Source organism: Pecten maximus, chromosome 5, assembly GCF_902652985.1.
Source record: "Pecten maximus chromosome 5, xPecMax1.1, whole genome shotgun sequence".
In the NCBI taxonomy this organism is placed as follows: Eukaryota; Metazoa; Mollusca; class Bivalvia; order Pectinida; family Pectinidae; genus Pecten; species Pecten maximus.
The window spans coordinates 43,085,782-43,109,026 of NC_047019.1; the positions used below are offsets into that span (position 1 = coordinate 43,085,782).

The 23,245-nt window shown below is 39.0% G+C and overlaps 1 protein-coding gene across 1 annotated transcript in view; it reads right to left on the reverse strand.

Moving 5' to 3' along the window:
* The window catches only part of LOC117328103 (rho GTPase-activating protein 20-like), a 208,158-nt gene that overhangs the window by 86,291 nt on the left and 98,622 nt on the right, over positions 1 to 23,245 (reverse strand). The window lies entirely within an intron of this gene.

Sequence of the window (23,245 nt, forward strand, 5' to 3'; positions counted from 1 at the left end):
TATCCTTAGATACATGGTGCTAATACTGTCCCTACATTATCAGGATGTGTATTGCTATAAATAGGTTCAAAACACGTCCGACTGCCCTGTGATATACACGTCAAGTCACAGAAATACTAAAAAGTTTTCATCCTGAGCTATGACTTGTCAGACAGAGAAAATCCCTATCACAATCGGCTGGAGTTATCGGCTCGATGCTCCCGATATATTTCTAGTTTTCGTCGAGGTTCATAGGAGATGAGGCTACTTCCTTTACAGGGGAAGTTGTCAGGCTAAATTTTTACAACAAAGAGACCTGGAAATTGTATTGACGTGCAAGTTACCAATGAATAGTCAATCAGTTCATCGCTTGTGGGCCAAAAACAAAGGTGGCAAGATAATGTGATGAGCTTTGTGGTCTGGGGGAGGAGACCATCTCTGTCCCTTTACTGTCTCCCTCCGACTAATTACCTGTCGCCTCTTACCTGGCTAGATTTACCTGTGTGATAGCAATCAGCAATTAACCACTACTTTGTTGTCACTACAAAAACTTACCTCACTTGTTAGAGCTTTTTATACGTCCTTACATCAGTGACTGATATAGGTAGGTAAAGACAATAGGAGAGAAAGGAAAGCTTTCTATATGCTGTATATATAACTCTTTATAAACTTATGAATAATCTTATCAACTAACAACTTCTAATATTAAGCAATTAAAGTCAACAACAATCTGGCATACAGGTAATGTATGCAAAGTTTCATTGAAATCTATTTAGTGTTTCAGGAAAGGTAGCATATGGTGAGGTAGGTGGAAACTTAGGGAGGAGTTTTATAATCTTATATGAAGTAGAAACAAACTTATGCCATAGGAGGAGACCAATATGAATGTAATCATGCAAATCTAGCTTGCAAAATGATCTTTTTAAAAGTCAAAGATAGAATGTTATCACTGAGACAGTGCACTGTTTAAAAGCACCATGTAATGACTTCCACCAAACACCACAAAAAAAACCTCTAGAATTGTGCAGGTACCGTTTACATCAAGGTCGCAAGTTCTGAATGGCCAGATAAACCCTGACTTATCCAATCATAGGGCAACAATGGGTGCCTGTGTGCTGGGTCATACTCACTGTCCCGTGACAGGGTGGCAGACACACAATACAGTGTGATACTGGTGCCAATGGGGATCAATGCAAGTTGTACAACATTTACTTCAACAGAACGAGCAATAAAAATTAAACTTTTGAACAAAATATCATGTGTACCAAATTCTTAACGTTTAAGAATCTAAACCCAGAGCTATGCGAGAGGAATGGAAAACTGAAAACTGTGACCTCAGTTCTCAAAAGACCAAAAGAGGAACCAGGACACTCATTGAAAAAGTCTGTCAGACTCCCTGAAAGTCAAATAATTTGTCAGGAAATAAAGCAGTCATCTAAATAAACCAATTGTAACAACTAACACCAAGGTAAGCTGGAATGTCACCACAACAAATCCATCTATAAATCTGAACTCGTTCAGGATTTATATATCACCTTTATGACCAGGACAGTGCAGTCTTGGCACACCAGAGAATCTTTGTGAACCATTTCTACCCTGCTCCCACTCGAAGGAAATGAGCAAAACTTTGATGGAAACAGTGCTAAATGGAAACTCTAGCCAAATTTCAAAATGTCAGAAATTTTTGTTCTCAATTTAACCACACTGATCAATTGTAAACCCAAACATAACCCTTGTGCAAAATGTCAGTATTCGGAAAACAGCTAATGGCCAGGAAACAGACCAATATAGAAAGTCTAACTATGGTCAGGGCTAATGTCTGTACCATACAAAGTCTAACTATGGTCAGGGCTAATGTCTGTACCATACAAAGTCTAACTATAGTCAGGGCTAATGTCTGTACCATACAAAGTCTAACTATGGTCAGGGGGCTAATGTCTGTACCATACAAAGTCTAACTATAGTCAGGGGGCTAATGTCTGTACCATACAAAGTCTAACTATGGTCAGGGGGCTAATGTCTGTACCATACAAAGTCTAACTATGGTCAGGGCTAATGTCTGTACCATACAAAGTCTAACTATGGTCAGGGGGCTAATGTCTGTACCATACAAAGTCTAACTATAGTCAGGGCTAATGTCTGTACCATACAAAGTCTAACTATGGTCAGGGCTAATGTCTGTACCATACAAAGTCTAACTATGGTCAGGGGGCTAATGTCTGTACCATACAAAGTCTAACTATGGTCAGGGCTAATGTCTGTACCATACAAAGTCTAACTATGGTCAGGGCTAATGTCTGTACCATACAAAGTCTAACTATGGTCAGGGCTAATGTCTGTACCATACAAAGTCTAACTATGGTCAGGGCTAATGTCTGTACCATACAAAGTCTAACTATGGTCAGGGCTAATGTCTGTACCATACAAAGTCTAACTATGGTCAGGGCTAATGTCTGTACCATACAAAGTCTAACTATAGTCAGGGGACTAATGTCTGTACCATACAAAGTCTAACTATAGTCAGGGGGCTAATGTCTGTACCATACAAAGTCTAACTATGGTCAGGGCTAATGTCTGTACCATACAAAGTCTAACTATGGTCAGGGGGCTAATGTCTGTAACATACAAAGTCTAACTATGGTCAGGGGGCTAATGTCTGTACCATACAAAGTGTAACTATAGTCAGGGCTAATGTCTGTACCATACAAAGTCTAACTATAGTAAGGGCTAATGTCTGTACCATACAAAGTCTAACTATGGTCAGGGCTAATGTCTGTACCATACAAAGTCTAACTATAGTCAGGACTAATGTCTGTATCATACAAAGTCTAACTATAGTAAGGGCTAATGTCTGTACCATACAAAGTCTAACTATAGTCAGGGCTAATGTCTGTACCATACAAAGTCTAACTATGGTCAGGGGGCTAATGTCTGTACCATACAAAGTCTAACTATAGTCAGGGCTAATGTCTGTACCATACAAAGTCTAACTATGGTCAGGGCTAATGTCTGTATCATACAAAGTCTAACTATAGTCAGGGCTAATGTCTGTACCATACAAAGTCTAACTATAGTCAGGACTAATGTCTGTACCATACAAAGTCTAACTATGGTCAGGGGGCTAATGTCTGTACCATACAAAGTCTAACTATAGTCAGGGCTAATGTCTGTACCATACAAAGTCTAACTATGGTCAGGGGGCTAATGTCTGTACCATACAAAGTCTAACTATGGTCAGGGGGCTAATGTCTGTATCATACAAAGTCTAACTATAGTCAGGGCTAATGTCTGTACCATACAAAGTCTAACTATGGTCAGGGCTAATGTCTGTACCATACAAAGTCTAACTATAGTAAGGGCTAATGTCTGTACCATACAAAGTCTAACTATGGTCAGGGCTAATGTCTGTACCATACAAAGTCTAACTATGGTCAGGGCTAATGTCTGTACCATACAAAGTCTAACTATAGTAAGGGCTAATGTCTGTACCATACAAAGTCTAACTATAGTCAGGGCTAATGTCTGTACCATAAAAAGTCTAACTATGGTCAGGGCTAATGTCTGTACCATACAAAGTCTAACTATAGTCAGGGGGTTAATGTCTGTACCATACAAAGTCTAACTATGGTCAGGGCTAATGTCTGTACCATACAAAGTTTAACTATGGTCAGGGGGCTAATGTCTGTAACATACAAAGTCTAACTATAGTCAGGGCTAATGTCTGTACCATACAAAGTCTAACTATGGTCAGGGGGCTAATGTCTGTACCATACAAAGTCTAACTATGGTCAGGGCTAATGTCTGTACCATACAAAGTCTAACTATGGTCAGGGCTAATGTCTGTACCATACAAAGTCTAACTATAGTCAGGGGGCTAATGTCTGTACCATACAAAGTCTAACTATAGTCAGGGCTAATGTCTGTACCATACAAAGTCTAACTATGGTCAGGGGGCTAATGTCTGTACCATACAAAGTCTAACTATGGTCAGGGGCTAATGTCTGTACCATACAAAGTGTAACTATAGTCAGGGCTAATGTCTGTACCATACAAAGTCTAACTATAGTCAGGACTAATGTCTGTACCATACAAAGTCTAACTATAGTCAGGGCTAATGTCTGTACCATACAAAGTCTAACTATAGTCAGGGGGCTAATGTCTGTACCATACAAAGTCTAACTATAGTCAGGGCTAATGTCTGTACCATACAAAGTCTAACTATGGTCAGGGCTAATGTCTGTACCATACAAAGTCTAACTATGGTCAGGGGGCTAATGTCTGTACCATACAAAGTCTAACTATGGTCAGGGCTAATGTCTGTACCATACAAAGTCTAACTATCGTCAGGGCTAATGTCTACCACTATAATAATTTGATATTTCACTTCTAATACAATATACCCTCAGTGTAAAGCACATGGTATTTCATTTACAAGTTTCCTTCAGATGTACCTTTGTTAAACAATGTGTGGCTCCACTGACGAGTGTCTAAACTAGATCTATAAAGAACATGTATGTCAGCATCATAGTAAAGTTAGCAGAGAAAAACAAATTAGGCAAAAAGAATGAATAGTTGATCATAATGAACATTTCTTCCATTCTAACATAGCACATCTTTTATTCTAGTTTTCAGAACAGTTCTACATTTTTTAAAGTTAAAGATGAACTTTTTTCTTTGAATAATGATATACAGTCAAACCTGCTCTAACGACCCCCTGTATATAACGACTGCCTGTCTATAACGACCGGTTTTAAGATTCCCCGTGAGATTTTACTATATAACGACCCTCTGTATAGCGACTACCTGTCTAATGTGGCTAACGACCGGTTATTTCGGAACGCCGGTCGCTATTTTGTTTTCTATAGCGACCGATTTCTGTCAGCCATCTTCTGCTCTCGGCAGTAATCCCTCATAAAATACCCGGAAAATTCAGACACATCGACCCTGGCTTGATTATACAAACAAAGGACCACCACAGCCCTGGCCTGAGTATATAAACAAAAGACCCCTACCACCTGTTAGCCTATAATTACTGTAGCTGCCCTGGCCTGGGGCTCGGTAAGAGAGGAGTCGGGTCACCATGCGTGTCGGTATTACATTGCAACTGTGCACAGGTGGCTTCATTTGACACGGTCAGTTAATTTTTTGATTACAACTAGGATACATCACTTCAATAACAAACACTGGTCATATCTGTCAACAAGATTTACTCACATGAAAGCCAATAATGCCTTTCTTAATCGTAGCTGTCGGTACTAGCGTTTGTACTGCCGCCATCTTTAATTAGTCAATACTAATAAAAAGTCGTAAACTGACACAAATATCCGGATTTCAATTTGGGTCAGAAAAAAAAAAATTGGTTTTAAGAAGTAAGACTATAACACAAAATAATTAGTAGTAACACAAATATAATTAATTTATTAATTATTGTGTATTCTTTTTCTTTATTTATGAAAGAAAGGGAGATAATTTGATAGATACATATAGCATTATTTCAGAACAAAATATTTAAAAAAATTATCCATAAGACCATTTTGAGTTATATTTTGTGTTTGGGTCCACAAATCATTAAATATTAAACCCTTCAGATTTATAAAGTTTATGCATTTATTTAACTTCTGACTGGTCTTCTGAATGCCCTGTTCAATGACAATTTATTTATGGCAGGTTTAAGTAAATTGGTTGGTGCAATAATTTGACCTGTCTATAAAGGCAACCTGTCTATAGTGACCGTTTTTCTGCCTCCCCTTGGGCGGTCGTTATAGACAGGTTTGACTGTATATACTTCATATGGACACCAAAGAGGTGTATACAAATTTTTCTACTGTTTTTTTCTCTCCTCTAAATAACTTTCATTTTTAGATGCCATTGTTAAATATTTTATACACAAAATTGAATGAGTTATGTTTTATTACATTTTTAACATATAAAACTTACAAAAATACCATGCTAGCTTATCAAATAGTATAATGATTCGTATTGGTCATAAAGAGTGGCATAATGTCCCTGTCAGGACGGCTTTATGTCACGCTGCATGTCACCTCGTCCAAAATGATTTTCCATCACAAAATGTCACATATGTAACAGGATACGATTTCTCTCTCTACGTAGCTCAAATTTTTCTACCTGAGAAGTACATTGTTACAGGTAGGTACATAGTTTAGGTCAGGAAAAACGTAATTATAGTTAATCCTATATAATACCAAATGTCAAACTTTAACGCCAGTCCTGTATATACATAAATGGAATTCGGATACTTTCTACACAAACTTTAGCTAGGCAAGTCTACATTTGAAAAGAGAAGACTCAAATTTCCTACCAGAATCATAATTACTAGACACATTAAAAGGAATTTTTGTGTGACACCTGAATCCTGATAGCCAACAATGAAGTCCTACCTGTTGAGGTGTTTGATATCATCTTTAGAATCTGAATGCCGTTTCTCTAGAAAACAGGTCACCTGAGACTGTAGGTCAAAAATAAACTGTAAAATTACAGGAAGCTTTCTGCTGAAAATTAAATAATTAACTTCTTCTATACTGTTCATTCAATACCTTTTCACGAAATTTTATAAATAATAAAAAAGATCTTGGAAAAGTACCATGATAATTTTACATATAATGCACCAATTTCTGTATTTGCCATGCGCACTTTGAGTTTCTCAGGTGTTGCTGTGAAGATTGGATTGTCCACAGATGTTATCAGTGAGTATCATATTGACAGACAGTTGGACTACTGTATTATATATGGTAGACAAACGGTGCTTTGTCTCAACAAGGGCAGACAACTCATAATATATTAAACAATACCGTTATTGAATAAAAAGTACAACATCAACTTAAAAAATTATAGGATGCTGCATTCAATCCCAACATATAGTCTAGAGCAAAGGACTAATAACAACTATTGTTATCATGCTTTTGTAAAGGGGAGAGAACTCTTTCTTTAAGTTGATGAGTACCTGGTAGACTAGAAGGAAATATTTGTGTGTACACAATGAAATTCCTATGTCATAAACCTCATCAGTTTTCCACAATATCATACACTACAAATGGAAACTTGCCAAGATATGTGAATGTGAATTTTCACGTCATTTTGACTTTATGTACAAACTGGAGCCAGCATTTTTCAGGTGTTTATACAAGTTTTATAAAGGAAGCCTACAGTCCTATACAGAGTTTGATGGTTGGACAGCCAGGGAACCTCAATACTCTCCATGGTACACCAGGTGCAGAATAACACACAATCTAGACTTTACAACTTCAATCATTTATACATGGTCAACTTTTAAAAGTCTATATGGCCATAAATTTAATGGAGGGAATTATATTTAAATGTTGGTGATATTTTTATGAGCCTTCTGTAACACTGACACACATACTGTATCACCTGACTGATTTCCCAACAATACATCTCAGTCAACTCGTACCTACCACGACTTAACAATACATCTCAGTCAACTCCTACCAACCACGACTTAACAATACATCTCAGTCAACTCGTACCTACCACGACTTAACAATACATCTCAGTCAACTCCTACCAACCACGACTTAACAATACATCTCAGTCAACTCCTACCTACCACGACTTAACAATACATCTCAGTCAACTCGTACCTACCACGACTTAACAATACATCTCAGTCAACTCGTACCTACCACGACTTAACAATACATCTCAGTCAACTCCTACCACGACTTAACAATACATCTCAGTCAACTCCTACCTACCACGACTTAACAATACATCTCAGTCAACTCCTACCTACCACGACTTAACAATACATCTCAGTCAACTCCTACCAACCACGACTTAACAATACATCTCAGTCAACTCGTACCTACCACGACTTAACAATACATCTCAGTCAACTCCTACCTACCACGACTTAACAATACATCTCAGTCAACTCCTACCTACCACGACTTAACAATACATCTCAGTCAACTCGTACCAACCACGACTTAACAATGCATCTCAGTCAACTCGTACCTACCACGACTTAACAATAGATCTCAGTCAACTCGTACCAACCACAACTTAACAATACATCTCAGTCAACTCGTACCAACCACGACTTAACAATACATCTCAGTCAACTCCTACCAACCACGACTTAACAATACATCTCAGTCAACTCGTACCTACCACGACTTAACAATACATCTCAGTCAACTCCTACCAACCACGACTTAACAATACATCTCAGTCAACTCGTACCAACCACGACTTAACAATACATCTCGGTCAACTCGTACCTACCACGACTTAACAATACATCTCAGTCAACTCGTACCAACCACGACTTAGCAATACATCTCAGTCAACTCCTACCAACCACGACTTAACAATACATCTCAGTCAACTCGTACCAACCACGACTTAACAATACATCTCAGTCAACTCGTACCTACCACGACTTAACAATACATCTCAGTCAACTCGTACCAACCACGACTTAACAATACATCTCAGTCAACTCCTACCAACCATGACTTAACAATACATCTCAGTCAACTCGTACCAACCACGACTTAACAATACATCTCAGTCAACTCCTACCAACCACGACTTAACAACATCTGCAGTCAACTGTACCACCACGACTTAACAATACATCTCAGTCAACTCCTACCAACCACGACTTACCAATACATCTCAGTCACTCGTACCAACCACGACTTAACAATACATCTCAGTCAACTCCTACCAACCACGACTTAACAATACATCTCAGTCAACTCGTACCGACCACGACTTAACAATACATCTCAGCCAACTCGTACCAACCACGACTTAGCAATACATCTCAGTCAACTCGTACCAACCACGACTTAACAATACATCTCAGTCAACTCGTACCTACCACGACTTAACAATACATCTCAGCCAACTCGTAACTCACCACGACTAGCAATACATCTCAGTCAACTCGTAATACCAACGACTTAAAGAATACATCTCAGTCAACTCCTACCAACCATGACTTAACAATACATCTCAGTCAACTCGTACCAACCACGACTTAACAATACATCTCAGTCAACTCGTACCTACCACGACTTAACAATACATCTTAGTCAACTCGTACCAACCACGACTTAACAATACATCTCAGTCAACTCGTACCTACCACGACTTAACAATACATCTTAGTCAACTCGTACCTACCACGACTTAACAATACATCTCAGTCAACTCGTACCTACCACGACTTAACAATACATCTCAGTCAACTCGTACCAACCACGACTTAACAATACATCTCAGTCAACTCGTACCTACCACGACTTAACAATACATCTCAGTCAACTCGTACCTACCACGACTTAGCAATACATCTCAGTCAACTCGTACCTACCACGACTTAACAATACATCTCAGTCAACTCGTACCTACCACGACTTAACAATACATCTCAGTCAACTCCTACCAACCATGACTTAACAATACATCTCAGTCAACTCGTACAATATAAAAACATCTATTCCAGGGATTTAAAAAAAAAAAAGAACTAGTTCTTAATGTATAGGAAGCAGGAAACAAATTTTGAAAAAAATAGCAGTCGACTTTGGGAGCTATTCTTTAACAGCTCTGAAACTTAACCAACACTCATACAAAGATAAACACGCAGCATCAAAATGGAAGCTAAAAACCTTACAAAGGGAAGTAACTGCGACCTATAAAATGTGTTTTAGGTGTTTTAGATACTCCAAAAAGTGTATGTCTTCTTTCCTAATTTTCCGTTTGTATAGCTGTACTTGAAATCTTGTAACTTGATACAAATATCCCTTACATAAGCAACAAACTTTATGTTGTTGATAATACTAGATGTGCATCAATGTATCATTATAGTGTATTAGTTTATCTCTGATAAATTCTACCATATATAGTTTATCTCTGATAAATTCTACCATATATAGTTTATCTCTGATAAATTCTATCATATATAGTTTATCTGATAAATTATATCATATATAGTTTATCTCTGGTAAATTCTATCCTATATAGTTTATCTCTGATACATTCTACCATATATAGTTTATCTCTGATAAATTCTATCATATATAGTTTATCTGATAAATTCTATCATATATAGTTTATCTCTGATAAATTCTACCATATATAGTTTATCTCTGATAAATTCTACCATATATAGTTTATCTCTGATAAATTCTACCATATATAGTTTATCTCTGATAAATTCTATCATATATAGTTTATCTGATAAATTCTACAATATATAGTTTATCTCTGATACATTCTACCATATATAGTTTATCTCTGATAAATTCTATCATATATAGTTTATCTGATAAATTCTATCATATATAGTTTATCTCTGATACATTCTACCATATATAGTTTATCTCTGATACATTCTATCATATATAGTTTATCTGATAAATTCTATCATATATAGTTTATCTCTGATAAATTCTATCATATATAGTTTATCTCTGATACATTCTACCATATATAATTTATCTCTGATAAATTCTATCATATATAGTTTATCTGATAAATTCTATCATATATAGTTTATCTCTGATACATTCTACCATATATAGTTTATCTCTGATACATTCTATCATATATAGTTTATCTGATAAATTCTATCATATATAGTTTATCTCTGATAAATTCTATCATATATAGTTTATCTCTGATACATTCTATCATATATAGTTTATCTCTGGTAAATTCTATCATATATGTGACAAATATATCATGGCTGTACCCTGAAATTTAACATAACCATCTTTTCAACAAACAGTGCTTAACTAAAATATATATTTTGTATCCATGACCTTGACATTTGACCTTGAAGAGCTCATTCTATGCATTACCAGTATCATTGTACCATGTTTGAGTGAGAGAGGGTACACAGCCTGTGTGTCTACTAGTCATCTGACACAAAATAAGCTTTCCCATGCTGATGAAATATAGAACTGTTGATAAAACCTTTTATAGCCGGAAAGAGGCTGTTAGGATCATCCCTAAAATGACCTATCTATCTCCTCCATCGCTGTACTTCAATGCACAATCAAGTTTTTATCAACAAGAAAGTAGCAATGACAATTTGGAACAAAATAACAAAAACTTGTTTGGGTAGTTCTAAGTGTAAAAGTTTTTCTTGTTTGTTTAACTAAGTACCCTTCAAATGGAATAGCACACTATGCCAGCCAGCCATGACGTTGTACAGCGTGCCATTCCAGCCAGCCGTGACGTTCCTTGACTAACTACAAGGAGACTGTGTCACAAAGACATACCAATCCTATCCTACCACACCACCAGTTGACTTCATGACCTAAATTTCAAAAACTTTCATTCATGTATATCTTAGATCCAATCTTCATTCATTTTCTACTCACATCTATACACATCTGACATATTTACCATCCTTTATCACGCTTCACTTTAACAAACATTTAAAACCTGTAACAAGTGTTGCCTTGTAAATTACTCCGAAATGTTAAATGTTAACAATGAGATTTTGGACCTGGTCACTAAAAACCTTATCTAATGGAATATAAAATGTTATGATAAACACTTATTCAACCCTTGTTTGTAGTCAGTTTTAAACACAAAATGGTTTTCATTATTCCCTAATTAGACCTAAACATGGCTTTAGTGTCAATTTTCGTGTTTGCCATGGTCTGTGGGATAAGTTGGTTAGTTACAAGTGAACTCTGTTTTCAGAGAATGACCTTGTTGGAATACGAGCTTGTGACACAGACTGTACACAGACAGTGTTTATTTGTGTCCAACACACGCCTGTTTATCATTAAGTACCAGTACTCCTCATTAATGAAATCTAACATGGAAAGTATTAAGTACATTATATGGAATTGTAAAAAATTGGACAAATCATATTAGTACAACCAGGTCTTAGCATGATAAACAGAGAAGAAACCTTGAAATGTTCTATTTCCACACCTTTCCCATTATCATGGAAGTCTATCTTTGACAAAATTAAAACCATTTAACTTATTTACCTAACTTAATTGGAGAAAGCAGATCTAAAATACAAAATTCCAAGGTCATTTATACAAATTTATCTAATGCTCAAGGTCGATTTCCAGCAAACACTTTTCTTCAAGTGTCCCTATAATATAGATGTACTATAGAGATTATTACATGGCATTATTTCAATGTGACAAATCTTTTCTTGCTTTGCCTTGTATAGATAACTGAAGGAAAGGCAAAAGGTCTCCAAGAGGTCATGATATTTGGACCGAGCTAAGATGGAGTAGTCCATAATGCCCTCAATAACAGCTTAGTTACTTTGTACCTCATAGTAAACACCAGTTGTCACTGTTTACAGTATTCGTGGGGGACAGACCTGTTGAAGCATTGCTATCAAGTCATTTTTCCTGGTATAGATATCTCTTCCCATACAAAAGTCGTGACTTCAATATCATACTTTTTCGACAATCTAGATATTGTTACAGAGAAAATAGCTTGTCATGAAAATGATATGCTTCTTGTTTTTAATAACGATATGTTCATTTGCTTGTCGGTGTAGATAAGTACCCATTGTTACGATAAAGCTAACGAAACCAACATAAAAGCTACGCATATATTTGTACTTTTCCACCATTATTTTTGCTGTAATATGCTAATAAGATACCATACATGGTAGATTACCTAATAAGTATCAACACTATCATTGACTTGACCTTGAATGACCCTGGCCTATGAGGATTGTATCACAATGCTAGACCAGATCACTGCACCTTTTAATATTTGTACAAGGTGCGTATCGCCAATGTAGACCTGGGAAAATTCCTTATTTTGTTATAGTATTCATCAACTATTACATACATTCAGTTTAACATTAATACAGAGTCATGAAGTAATGTAATGCTTTTACAGGAGACAGGGGGAGGTGTTTAATTAGATAATTCTCACTTGTATTGGACAATTCTGAGTCTAGAAATGCTCCTCTTGGATTTAATGCAGCAACTTAATGAAGACATTAATGTCATATATATATTAAGGGATTAACTTGACTATATATCTTTTTATGTTATGGAGATTTAAGATTTATTTAGATTCAATAAACACTGATCAGTTATGGCCAGTATGACATTATGGGGAGGGTCGGTATCATGTTTACAAGACAGATCATTGGCTGGTTCCGTGGAGACACCATTACTGTTAAATGTACTATCATTGGCTGGTTCCGTGGAGACACCATTACTGTTAAATGTACTATCATTGGCTGGTTCCATGGAGACACCATTACTGTTAAATGTACTATCATTGGCTGGTTCCGTGGAGACACCATTACTGTTAAATGTACTATCATTGGCTGGTTCCGTGGAGACACCATTACTGTTAAATGTGATTTATACATAATCTACACCAACACAGTCAATAGATCTATATAATTTATACATAATCTACACCAACACAGTCAATAGGTCTATATAATTTATACATAATCTACACCAACACAGTCAATAGATCTATATAATTAACACCCCATCACGTTCTGAGTTCTCCACTTTCACCTCTGTTAGCTTTAAAAGTACACAGCAGGATTTCTGACGACATTCTCTCTGCAAGATTCAGGAGATAAACATGGAAACAAATTAAGCTACCATGAGTTATTTAACGTCAAAACATGGTAACCCTCTTATCCATGACGTCAGAAATCCCCTTCATGACAACTTGTTGACTTGTTGACATTTCCATCACATCAAGTTGTTGTTGATGTTTGTGAGTCTCCTGACATGTTTTTTGTAAAGTGTTTTTTTTTTTTTTTTTTATCTCTGACAGATGAATACCTTATGGGGATAATAAACTTAACATGGTGCACATGTACATTCTTCAAAGTAATTCATCTGTATTGTAACCTCAAAATATAGAAATATCTATAAAAAAAAAATAATTTAGTCGGTTATTCTTACTTTACCTCTGAACAATCTGTTCTCTAACTGTAACCTTCGATTATATACATGTATATATATATATATCTTTTTATATTTTATTTATTTTTTCATTACAGTAAAGTAAAGTCACTGTTTGATATAAATTTATATTTTTCAAAAGTATGATTATTTGAATTGTTCTCTAGAATCACATTATACATATATCACTTCAGCAGAAGTAACGTTTATTTGTGGAGAAGAAAAACCTAGAAATTACACACCTGGTGAGGGAGAAGGGTCAAATGTCACAATTACCTACACCCCACCTAAATCCCACCTACATCCCACCTAAATCCCACCTAAATCCCACCTACACCCCACCTACATCCCACCTAAATCCCACCCATAGCACATTACACCAATAACAACCCATGGTGACTTTAATTAGGCACACAAAACACCTGGATATTATTTTTGACATGAATTGGTCAATACAGTGTAATGTAAACTTGATGTGATGTTCTAGATGAATAAAACTGGAGTATGTACAGAATAAACTCCCTCCAATAATCTAAACTCAGCCATCTGAATCTTTCCTAGCTATCCACATTATTTACACATCAATGACATTTACAATTCATAAAAATCACTTGGTGTTTATGAATTTAAAACTTACAGTTTAAGAATGTTTGCTAAAATGAAAGCGTAGCCTTGTCAACTTTCCAGGTAAAATACTGAACATAATACATGTCATGTAAAGCTACTTATATCATTTTACAAAAGTTCAGGCACTTGGTTTAGTTAGCAAAGAATTTCTTACTTGAGAGAAATGTATTGTTATATATATACAAAGAAGGGAAGAGTTTAAGTTGTGCAGGATTACACCTGACTGGTCCACAGATTCTATCAGGGTAAACCTTGTCAACTTGAGGTCCTATCAGGGTAAACCTTGTCAACTTGAGGTCCTATCAGGGTAAACCTTGTCAACTTGAGGTTCTATGAGGGTAAACCTTGTCAACTTGAGGTTCTATGAGGGTAAACCTCGTCAACTTGAGGTTCTATCAAGGTAAACCTTGTCAACTTGGGGTCCTATCAGGGTAAACCTTGTCAACTTGAGGTTCTATGAGGGTAAACATTGTCAACTTGAGGTTCTATCAGGGTAAACCTTGTCAACTTGAGGTTCTATCAAGGTAAACCTTGTCAACTTGGGGTCCTATCAGGGTAAACCTTGTCAACTTGGGGTCCTATCAGGGTAAACCTTGTCAACTTGAGGTTCTTTCAGGGTAAACCTTGTCAACTTGGGGTCCTATCAGGGTAAACCTTGTCAACTTGAGGTCCTATCAGGGTAAACCTTCTAAACTTGAGGTTCTATCAGGGTAAACCTTGTCAACTTGAGGTTCTTTCACGGTAACTTTGTCAACTTGAGGTTCTTTCCGGGTAAACCTTGTCAACTTGAGGTTCTTTCACGGTAACTTTGTCAACTTGAGGTTCTTTCAGGGTAAACCTTGTCAACTTGGGGTCCTATCAGGGTAAACCTTGTCAACTTGAGGTTCTATCAAGGTAAACTTTGTCAACTTGAGGTCCTATCAGGGTAAACCTTGTCAACTTGAGGTCCTATCAGGGTAAACCTTGTCAACTTGAGGTCCTATCAGGGTAAACCTTGTCAACTTGAGGTTCTATGAGGGTAAACCTTGTCAACTTGAGGTTCTATGAGGGTAAACCTCGTCAACTTGAGGTTCTATCAAGGTAAACCTTGTCAACTTGAGGTCCTATCAGGGTAAACCTTGTCAACTTGAGGTTCTATGAGGGTAAACCTTGTCAACTTGAGGTTCTATGAGGGTAAACCTTGTCAACTTGAGGTTCTATGAGGGTAAACCTTGTCAACTTGAGGTTCTATGAGGGTAAACCTCGTCAACTTGAGGTTCTATCAAGGTAAACCTTGTCAACTTGAGGTTCTATCAAGGTAAACCTTGTCAACTTGGGGTCCTATCAGGGTAAACTTTGTCAACTTGGGGTCCTATCAGGGTAAACCTTGTCAACTTGAGGTTCTTTCAGGGTAAACCTTGTCAACTTGGGGTCCTATCAGGGTAAACCTTGTCAACTTGAGGTCCTATCAGGGTAAACCTTCTAAACTTGAGGTTCTATGAGGGTAAACCTTGTCAACTTGAGGTTCTATCAAGGTAAACCTTGTCAACTTGGGGTCCTATCAGGGTAAACCTTGTCAACTTGGGGTCCTTTCAGGGTAAACCTTGTCAACTTGAGGTTCTATCAAGGTAAACCTTGTCAACTTGAGGTTCTATCAAGGTAAACCTTGTCAACTTGGGGTCCTATCAGGGTAAACCTTGTCAACTTGAGGTTCTTTCAGGGTAAACCTTGTCAACTTGAGGTCCTATCAGGGTAAACCTTGTCAACTTGAGGTTCTATGACAGTCAGGAAAAGTGCTGAAATACATACTGTTATGACACAGTCAGAAAAAAAATGAAATAAATACTGTCACCTGTTTTGGGACCATTGGTTCTATTGTTGATATTACATCTTTAATCTTACAAAAATAAAAAAAATCGACTTTGTTGGAGAAAGGGATAATATGCTTCAGTCTTTCAAAACTGTCCATGCATATAATAGGCTGCATTCCCTACCGATCAGGTAGCATCATTTCAATACTCATCCAATCGTGTCGGATTCTATACCTATAGAATGAAACCGTGGCCAAAGAATTGTGTCACATTCATATCTATAGAACAGGGCTGTGGCCAGAGAAACATGTCATGTTCTATTCCTGTAGAAGGGGGCTGTGGCTAGAGAAATATGTCATGTTCTATTCCTATAGAAGGGGGCTGTGGCTAGAGAAACATGTCATGTTCTATTCCTGTAGAAGGGGGCTGTGGCCAGAGAAACATGTCATGTTCTATTCCTGTAGAAGGGGGCTGTGGCCAGAGAATCATGTCATGTTCTATTCCTGTAGAAGGGGGCTGTGGCTAGAGAAACATGTCATGTTCTATTCCTGTAGAAGGGGGCTGTGGCCAGAGAATCATGTCATGTTCTATTCCTGTAGAAGGGGGCTGTGGCTAGAGAAACATGTCATGTTCTATTCCTGTAGAACAGGGCTGTGGCTAGAGAATCATGTCATGTTCTATTCCTGTGGAAGGGGGCTGTGGCTAGAGAAACATGTCATGTTCTATTCCTGTAGAAGGGGGCTGTGGCTAGAGAAACATGTCATGTTCTATTCCTGTAGAAGGGGGCAGTGGCCAGAGAATCATGTCATGTTCTATTCCTGTAGAAGGGGGCTGTGGCCAGAGAAACATGTCATGTTCTATTCCTGTAGAAGGGGGCTGTGACTAGAGAATCATGTCATGTTCTATTCCTGTAGAAGGGGGCTGTGGCTAGAGAATCATGTCATGTTCTATTCCTATAGAAGGGGGCTGTGGCTAGGGAAACATGTCATGTTCTATTCCTGTAGAAGGGGGCTGTGGCTAGAGAATCATGTCATGTTCTATTCCTATAGAAGGGGGCTGTGGCTAGAGAATCATGTCATGTTCTATTCCTGTAGAAGGGGGCTGTGGCTAGAGAATCATGTCATGTTCTATTCCTGTTGAAGGGGGCTGTGGCTAGAGAATCATGTCATGTTCTATTCCTGTAGAAGGGGGCTGTGGCCAGAGAAACATGTCATGTTCTATTCCTGTAGAAGGGGGCTGTGGCTAGAGAATCATGTCATGTTCTATTCCTGTAGAAGGGGGCTGTGGCCAGAGAATCATGTCATGTTCTATTCCTGTAGAAGGGAGCTGTGGCTAGAGAAACATGTCATGTTCTATTCCTGTAGAAGGGGGCTGTGGCTAGAGAAACATGTCATGTTCTATTCCTGTAGAAGGGGGCTGTGGCTAGAGAAACATGTCATGTTCTATTCCTGTAGAAGGGGGCTGTGGCCAGAGAATCATGTCATGTTCTATTCCTGTAGAAGGGGGCTGTGACTAGAGAATCATGTCATGTTCTATTCCTGTAGAAGGGGGCTGTGGCCAGAGAATCATGTCATGTTCTATTCCTGTAGAAGGGAGCTGTGGCCAGAGAAACATGTCATGTTCTATTCCTGTAGAAGGGAGCTGTGGCCAGAGAAACATGTCATGTTCTATTCCTGTAGAAGGGGGCTGTGGCTAGAGAAACATGTCATGTTCTATTCCTGTAGAAGGGGCTGTGGCTAGAGAAACATGTCATGTTCTATTCCTGTAGAAGGGGGCTGTGGCCAGAGAATCATGTCATGTTCTATTCCTGTAAAAGGGAGCTGTGGCTAGAGAAACATGTCATGTTCTATTCCTGTAGAAGGGGGCTGTGGCCAGAGAAACATGTCATGTTCTATTCCTGTAGAAGGGGGCTGTGGCCAGAGAATCATGTCATGTTCTATTCCTGTAGAAGGGGGCTGTGGCTAGAGAAACATGTCATGTTCTATTCCTGTAGAAGGGGGCTGTGGCCAGAGAATCATGTCATGTTCTATTCCTGTAGAAGGGGGCTGTGGCTAGAGAAACATGTCATGTTCTATTCCTGTAGAACAGGGCTGTGGCTAGAGAATCATGTCATGTTCTATTCCTGTGGAAGGGGGCTGTGGCTAGAGAAACATGTCATGTTCTATTCCTGTAGAAGGGGGCTGTGGCTAGAGAAACATGTCATGTTCTATTCCTGTAGAAGGGGGCTGTGGCCAGAGAATCATGTCATGTTCTATTCCTGTAGAAGGGGGCTGTGGCCAGAGAAACATGTCATGTTCTATTCCTGTAGAAGGGGGCTGTGACTAGAGAATCATGTCATGTTCTATTCCTGTAGAAGGGGGCTGTGGCTAGAGAATCATGTCATGTTCTATTCCTGTAGAAGGGGGCTGTGGCCAGAGAAACATGTCATGTTCTATTCCTATAGAAGGGGGCTGTGGCTAGGGAAACATGTCATGTTCTATTCCTGTAGAAGGGGGCTGTGGCTAGAGAATCATGTCATGTTCTATTCCTATAGAAGGGGGCTGTGGCTAGAGAATCATGTCATGTTCTATTCCTGTAGAAGGGGGCTGTGGCTAGAGAATCATGTCATGTTCTATTCCTGTAGAAGGGGGCTGTGGCTAGAGAATCATGTCATGTTCTATTCCTGTAGAAGGGGGCTGTGGCCAGAGAAACATGTCATGTTCTATTCCTGTAGAAGGGGGCTGTGGCTAGAGAATCATGTCATGTTCTATTCCTGTAGAAGGGGGCTGTGGCCAGAGAATCATGTCATGTTCTATTCCTGTAGAAGGGAGCTGTGGCTAGAGAAACATGTCATGTTCTATTCCTGTAGAAGGGGGCTGTGGCTAGAGAAACATGTCATGTTCTATTCCTGTAGAAGGGGGCTGTGGCTAGAGAAACATGTCATGTTCTATTCCTGTAGAAGGGGGCTGTGGCCAGAGAATCATGTCATGTTCTATTCCTGTAGAAGGGGGCTGTGACTAGAGAATCATGTCATGTTCTATTCCTGTAGAAGGGGGCTGTGGCCAGAGAATCATGTCATGTTCTATTCCTGTAGAAGGGAGCTGTGGCCAGAGAAACATGTCATGTTCTATTCCTGTAGAAGGGAGCTGTGGCCAGAGAAACATGTCATGTTCTATTCCTGTAGAAGGGGGCTGTGGCTAGAGAAACATGTCATGTTCTATTCCTGTAGAAGGGGCTGTGGCTAGAGAAACATGTCATGTTCTATTCCTGTAGAAGGGAGCTGTGGCCAGAGAAACATGTCATGTTCTATTTCTGTAGAACAGGGCTGTGGCCAGAGAAACATGTCATGTTCTATTCCTGTAGAAGGGGGCTGTGGCCAGAGAAACATGTCATGTTCTATTCCTGTAGAAGGGGGCTGTGGCCAGAGAAACATGTCATGTTCTATTCCTGTAGAACAGGGCTGTGGCCAGAGAAACATGTCATGTTCTATTCCTGTAGAAGGGGGCTGTGGCTAGAGAAACATGTCATGTTCTATTCCTGTAGAAGGGGGCTGTGGCTAGAGAAACATGTCATGTTCTATTCCTGTAGAAGGGGCTGTGGCTAGAGAAACATGTCATGTTCTATTCCTGTAGAACAGGGCTGTGGCCAGAGAATCATGTCATGTTCTATTCCTGTAGAAGGGGGCTGTGGCTAGAGAAACATGTCATGTTCTATTCCTGTAGAAGGGGGCTGTGGCCAGAGAATCATGTCATGTTCTATTCCTGTAGAACAGGGCTGTGGCTAGAGAAACATGTCATGTTCTATTCCTGTAGAAGGGGGCTGTGGCCAGAGAATCATGTCATGTTCTATTCCTGTAGAAGGGGGCTGTGGCTAGAGAAACATGTCATGTTCTATTCCTGTAGAAGGGGGCTGTGGCTAGAGAATCATGTCATGTTCTATTCCTGTAGAAGGGGGCTGTGGCTAGAGAAACATGTCATGTTCTATTCCTGTAGAAGGGGGATGTGGCCAGAGAAACATGTCATGTTCTATTCCTGTAGAAGGGGGCTGTGGCCAGAGAATCATGTCATGTTCTATTCCTGTAGAAGGGGGCTGTGACTAGAGAAACATGTCATGTTCTATTCCTGTAGAAGGGGGCTGTAGCCAGAGAAACATGTCATGTTCTATTCCTGTAGAAGGGGGCTGTGGCCAGAGAATCATGTCATGTTCCATTCCTGTAGAAGGGGGCTGTGGCCAGAGAAACATGTCATGTTCTATTCCTGTAGAAGGGGGCTGTGGCTAGAGAATCATGTCATGTTCTATTCCTGTAGAAGGGGGCTGTGGCCAGAGAAACATGTCATGTTCTATTCCTGTAGAAGGGGGCTGTGGCTAGAGAAACATGTCATGTTCTATTCCTGTAGAAGGGGGCTGTGGCTAGAGAATCATGTCATGTTCCATTCCTGTAGAAGGGGGCTGTGGCTAGAGAAACATGTCATGTTCTATTCCTGTAGAAGGGGGCTGTGGCCAGAGAAACATGTCATGTTCTATTCCTGTAGAAGGGGGCTGTGGCTAGAGAAACATGTCATGTTCTATTCCTGTAGAACGGGGCTGTGGCCAGAGAATCATGTCATGTTCTATTCCTGTAGAAGGGGGCTGTGGCTAGAGAAACATGTCATGTTCTATTCCTGTAGAAGGGGGCTGTGGCCAGATGTCATGTATATAGGTATAGAATAGGACATATAACTATCCTATACAGGGCAGGGATGAAACCAATAGGTTTTGCCATCCAAGGAAGCCTCCCTTGTGTAAAAACAAGAGATCCCAGAGGGATCTTGGCGCCCACCATTGAATGATCTTTATAGGTTCCATGTCAGATTGATCTTTTCTCTACTTTTCCCTTCTTCTAAGTCTTACTAATCTGTGTAAATTCAGAAACAGCCCTCTAGTACTTTTCAAACAAGGGGAACCTATATATACAAGAGATCCCAGAGGGATCTTGGCGCCCACCATTGAATGATCTTCATAGGTTCCATGTCAGATTGATCTTTTCTCTACTTTTCCCTTCATTTTACTAATCTGTGCAAATTGAGACATCCATCCAGTACTTTTCAAACAAGGGAATCCTAGCTATATAAGAAACCTGAGATTGAATGATAATGGCTGTTTGTTTGCCAGGTTGTTTTCAGGACAGACTGGTCCAAAAATGCAATACAAGGGACCAAGGGGAACCTACTTATGAAATTTGAGAAAGATCCATTCAGTACTTTGAGAAATAGAGATAACAAACTTCAATTGTCAAAATTCAAGATGGCGGTCTGTCGGCCATATTGTTTTCCAATTGATCTCAAAATACAATAAGCATAATGAGGCACCAAGGGGAACCTCAAAATGAAATTTGAGAAAGATCCCTTCAGTATTTTCTCAGAAATAGCGATAACAAACTTCAATTGTCAAAATCCAAGATGGCTGCCTGTCGGTCATGTTATTTTCAGATTGGTCTCAAAATGCAATATGCATAACTAGGCACCAAGGGAAACTTACATATGAAGTTTCAGAAAGATCCATTAAGTACTTTCTCAGAAATAGTGATAACAAACTTCAATTGTCAAAATCCAAGATGGCTGCCTGTCGGCCATGTTGTTTTCAGATTGGTCTCTAAACGCAATATGCATAACAAGGCACCAAGGGAAACCTACATATGAAATTTCAGAAAGATCCATTCAGTACTTTCTCAGAAATAGTGATAACAAACTTCAATTGTCAAAATCCAAGATGGCTGCCTGTCAGCCATGTTGTTTTCAGATTGGTCTCAAAACGCAATATGCATAACTAGGCACCAAGGGAAACCTACATATGAAATTTCAGAAAGATCCATTCAGTACTTTCCCAGAAATAGCGATAACAAACTTCAATTGTCAAAATCCAAGATGGCTGCCTGTCGGCCATGTTGTTTTCAGATTGGTCTCAAAACGCAATATGCATAACTAGGCACCAAGGGGAACCTGCATATGAAATTTGAGAAAGATCCCTTCAGTACTTTCTCAGAAATAGCGATAACAAACTTCAATTGTCAAAATCCAAGATGGCTGCCTGTCGGCCATGTTGTTTTTAGATTGGTCTCAAAACGCAATATGCATAACTAGGCACCAAGGGAAACCTACATATGAAATTTCAGAAAGATCCATTCAGTACTTTCTCAGAAATAGCGATAACAAACTTCAATTGTCAAAATCCAAGATGGCTGCCTGTCGGCCATGTTGTTTTCAGATTGGTCTCAAAACGCAATATGCATAACTAGGCACCAAGGGGAACCTGCATATGAAATTTGAGAAAGATCCCTTCAGTACTTTCTCAGAAATAGCGATAACAAACTTCAATTGTCAAAATCCAAGATGGCTGTCTGTCGGCCATCTTGTTTTCAGATTGGTCTCAAAACGCAATATGCTTAACTAGTCACCAAGGGGAACCTACATATGAAATTTGAGAAAGATCCCTTCAGTACTTTCTGAGAAATAGCGATAACAAGAATTGTTTACGGACGGAGGGACGGAGGGACGGAGGGACGGACGGACGGACCACGGACGCAGGGCGATTTGAACAGCCCACCATCTGATGATGGTGGGCTAAAAATTTAAGATTTAGCGATAAAGGCTGTCTGTTTTTTTCGGATTGGTCCCAAAATGCAACACCAGGGACCAAGGGGAACCTACATATGAAATTTGAAAAAGATCCCTTCAGTACCTTCTGTAAAATAGCGATAACAAACTTCAATTGTCAAAATACAAGATGGCTGCCTGTCGGGCAGGTTGTTTTCTGATTGGTCTCAAAATCCAATATGCATAACTAGGCACAAAGGGCAACCTACAAATGATAAATAGCGATAACAAACTTCAATTGTCAAAATCCAAGATGGCTGCCTGTCGGCCATGTTGTTTTCCTATTGGTCCCAAGATGCAATATGCAGAACTACTG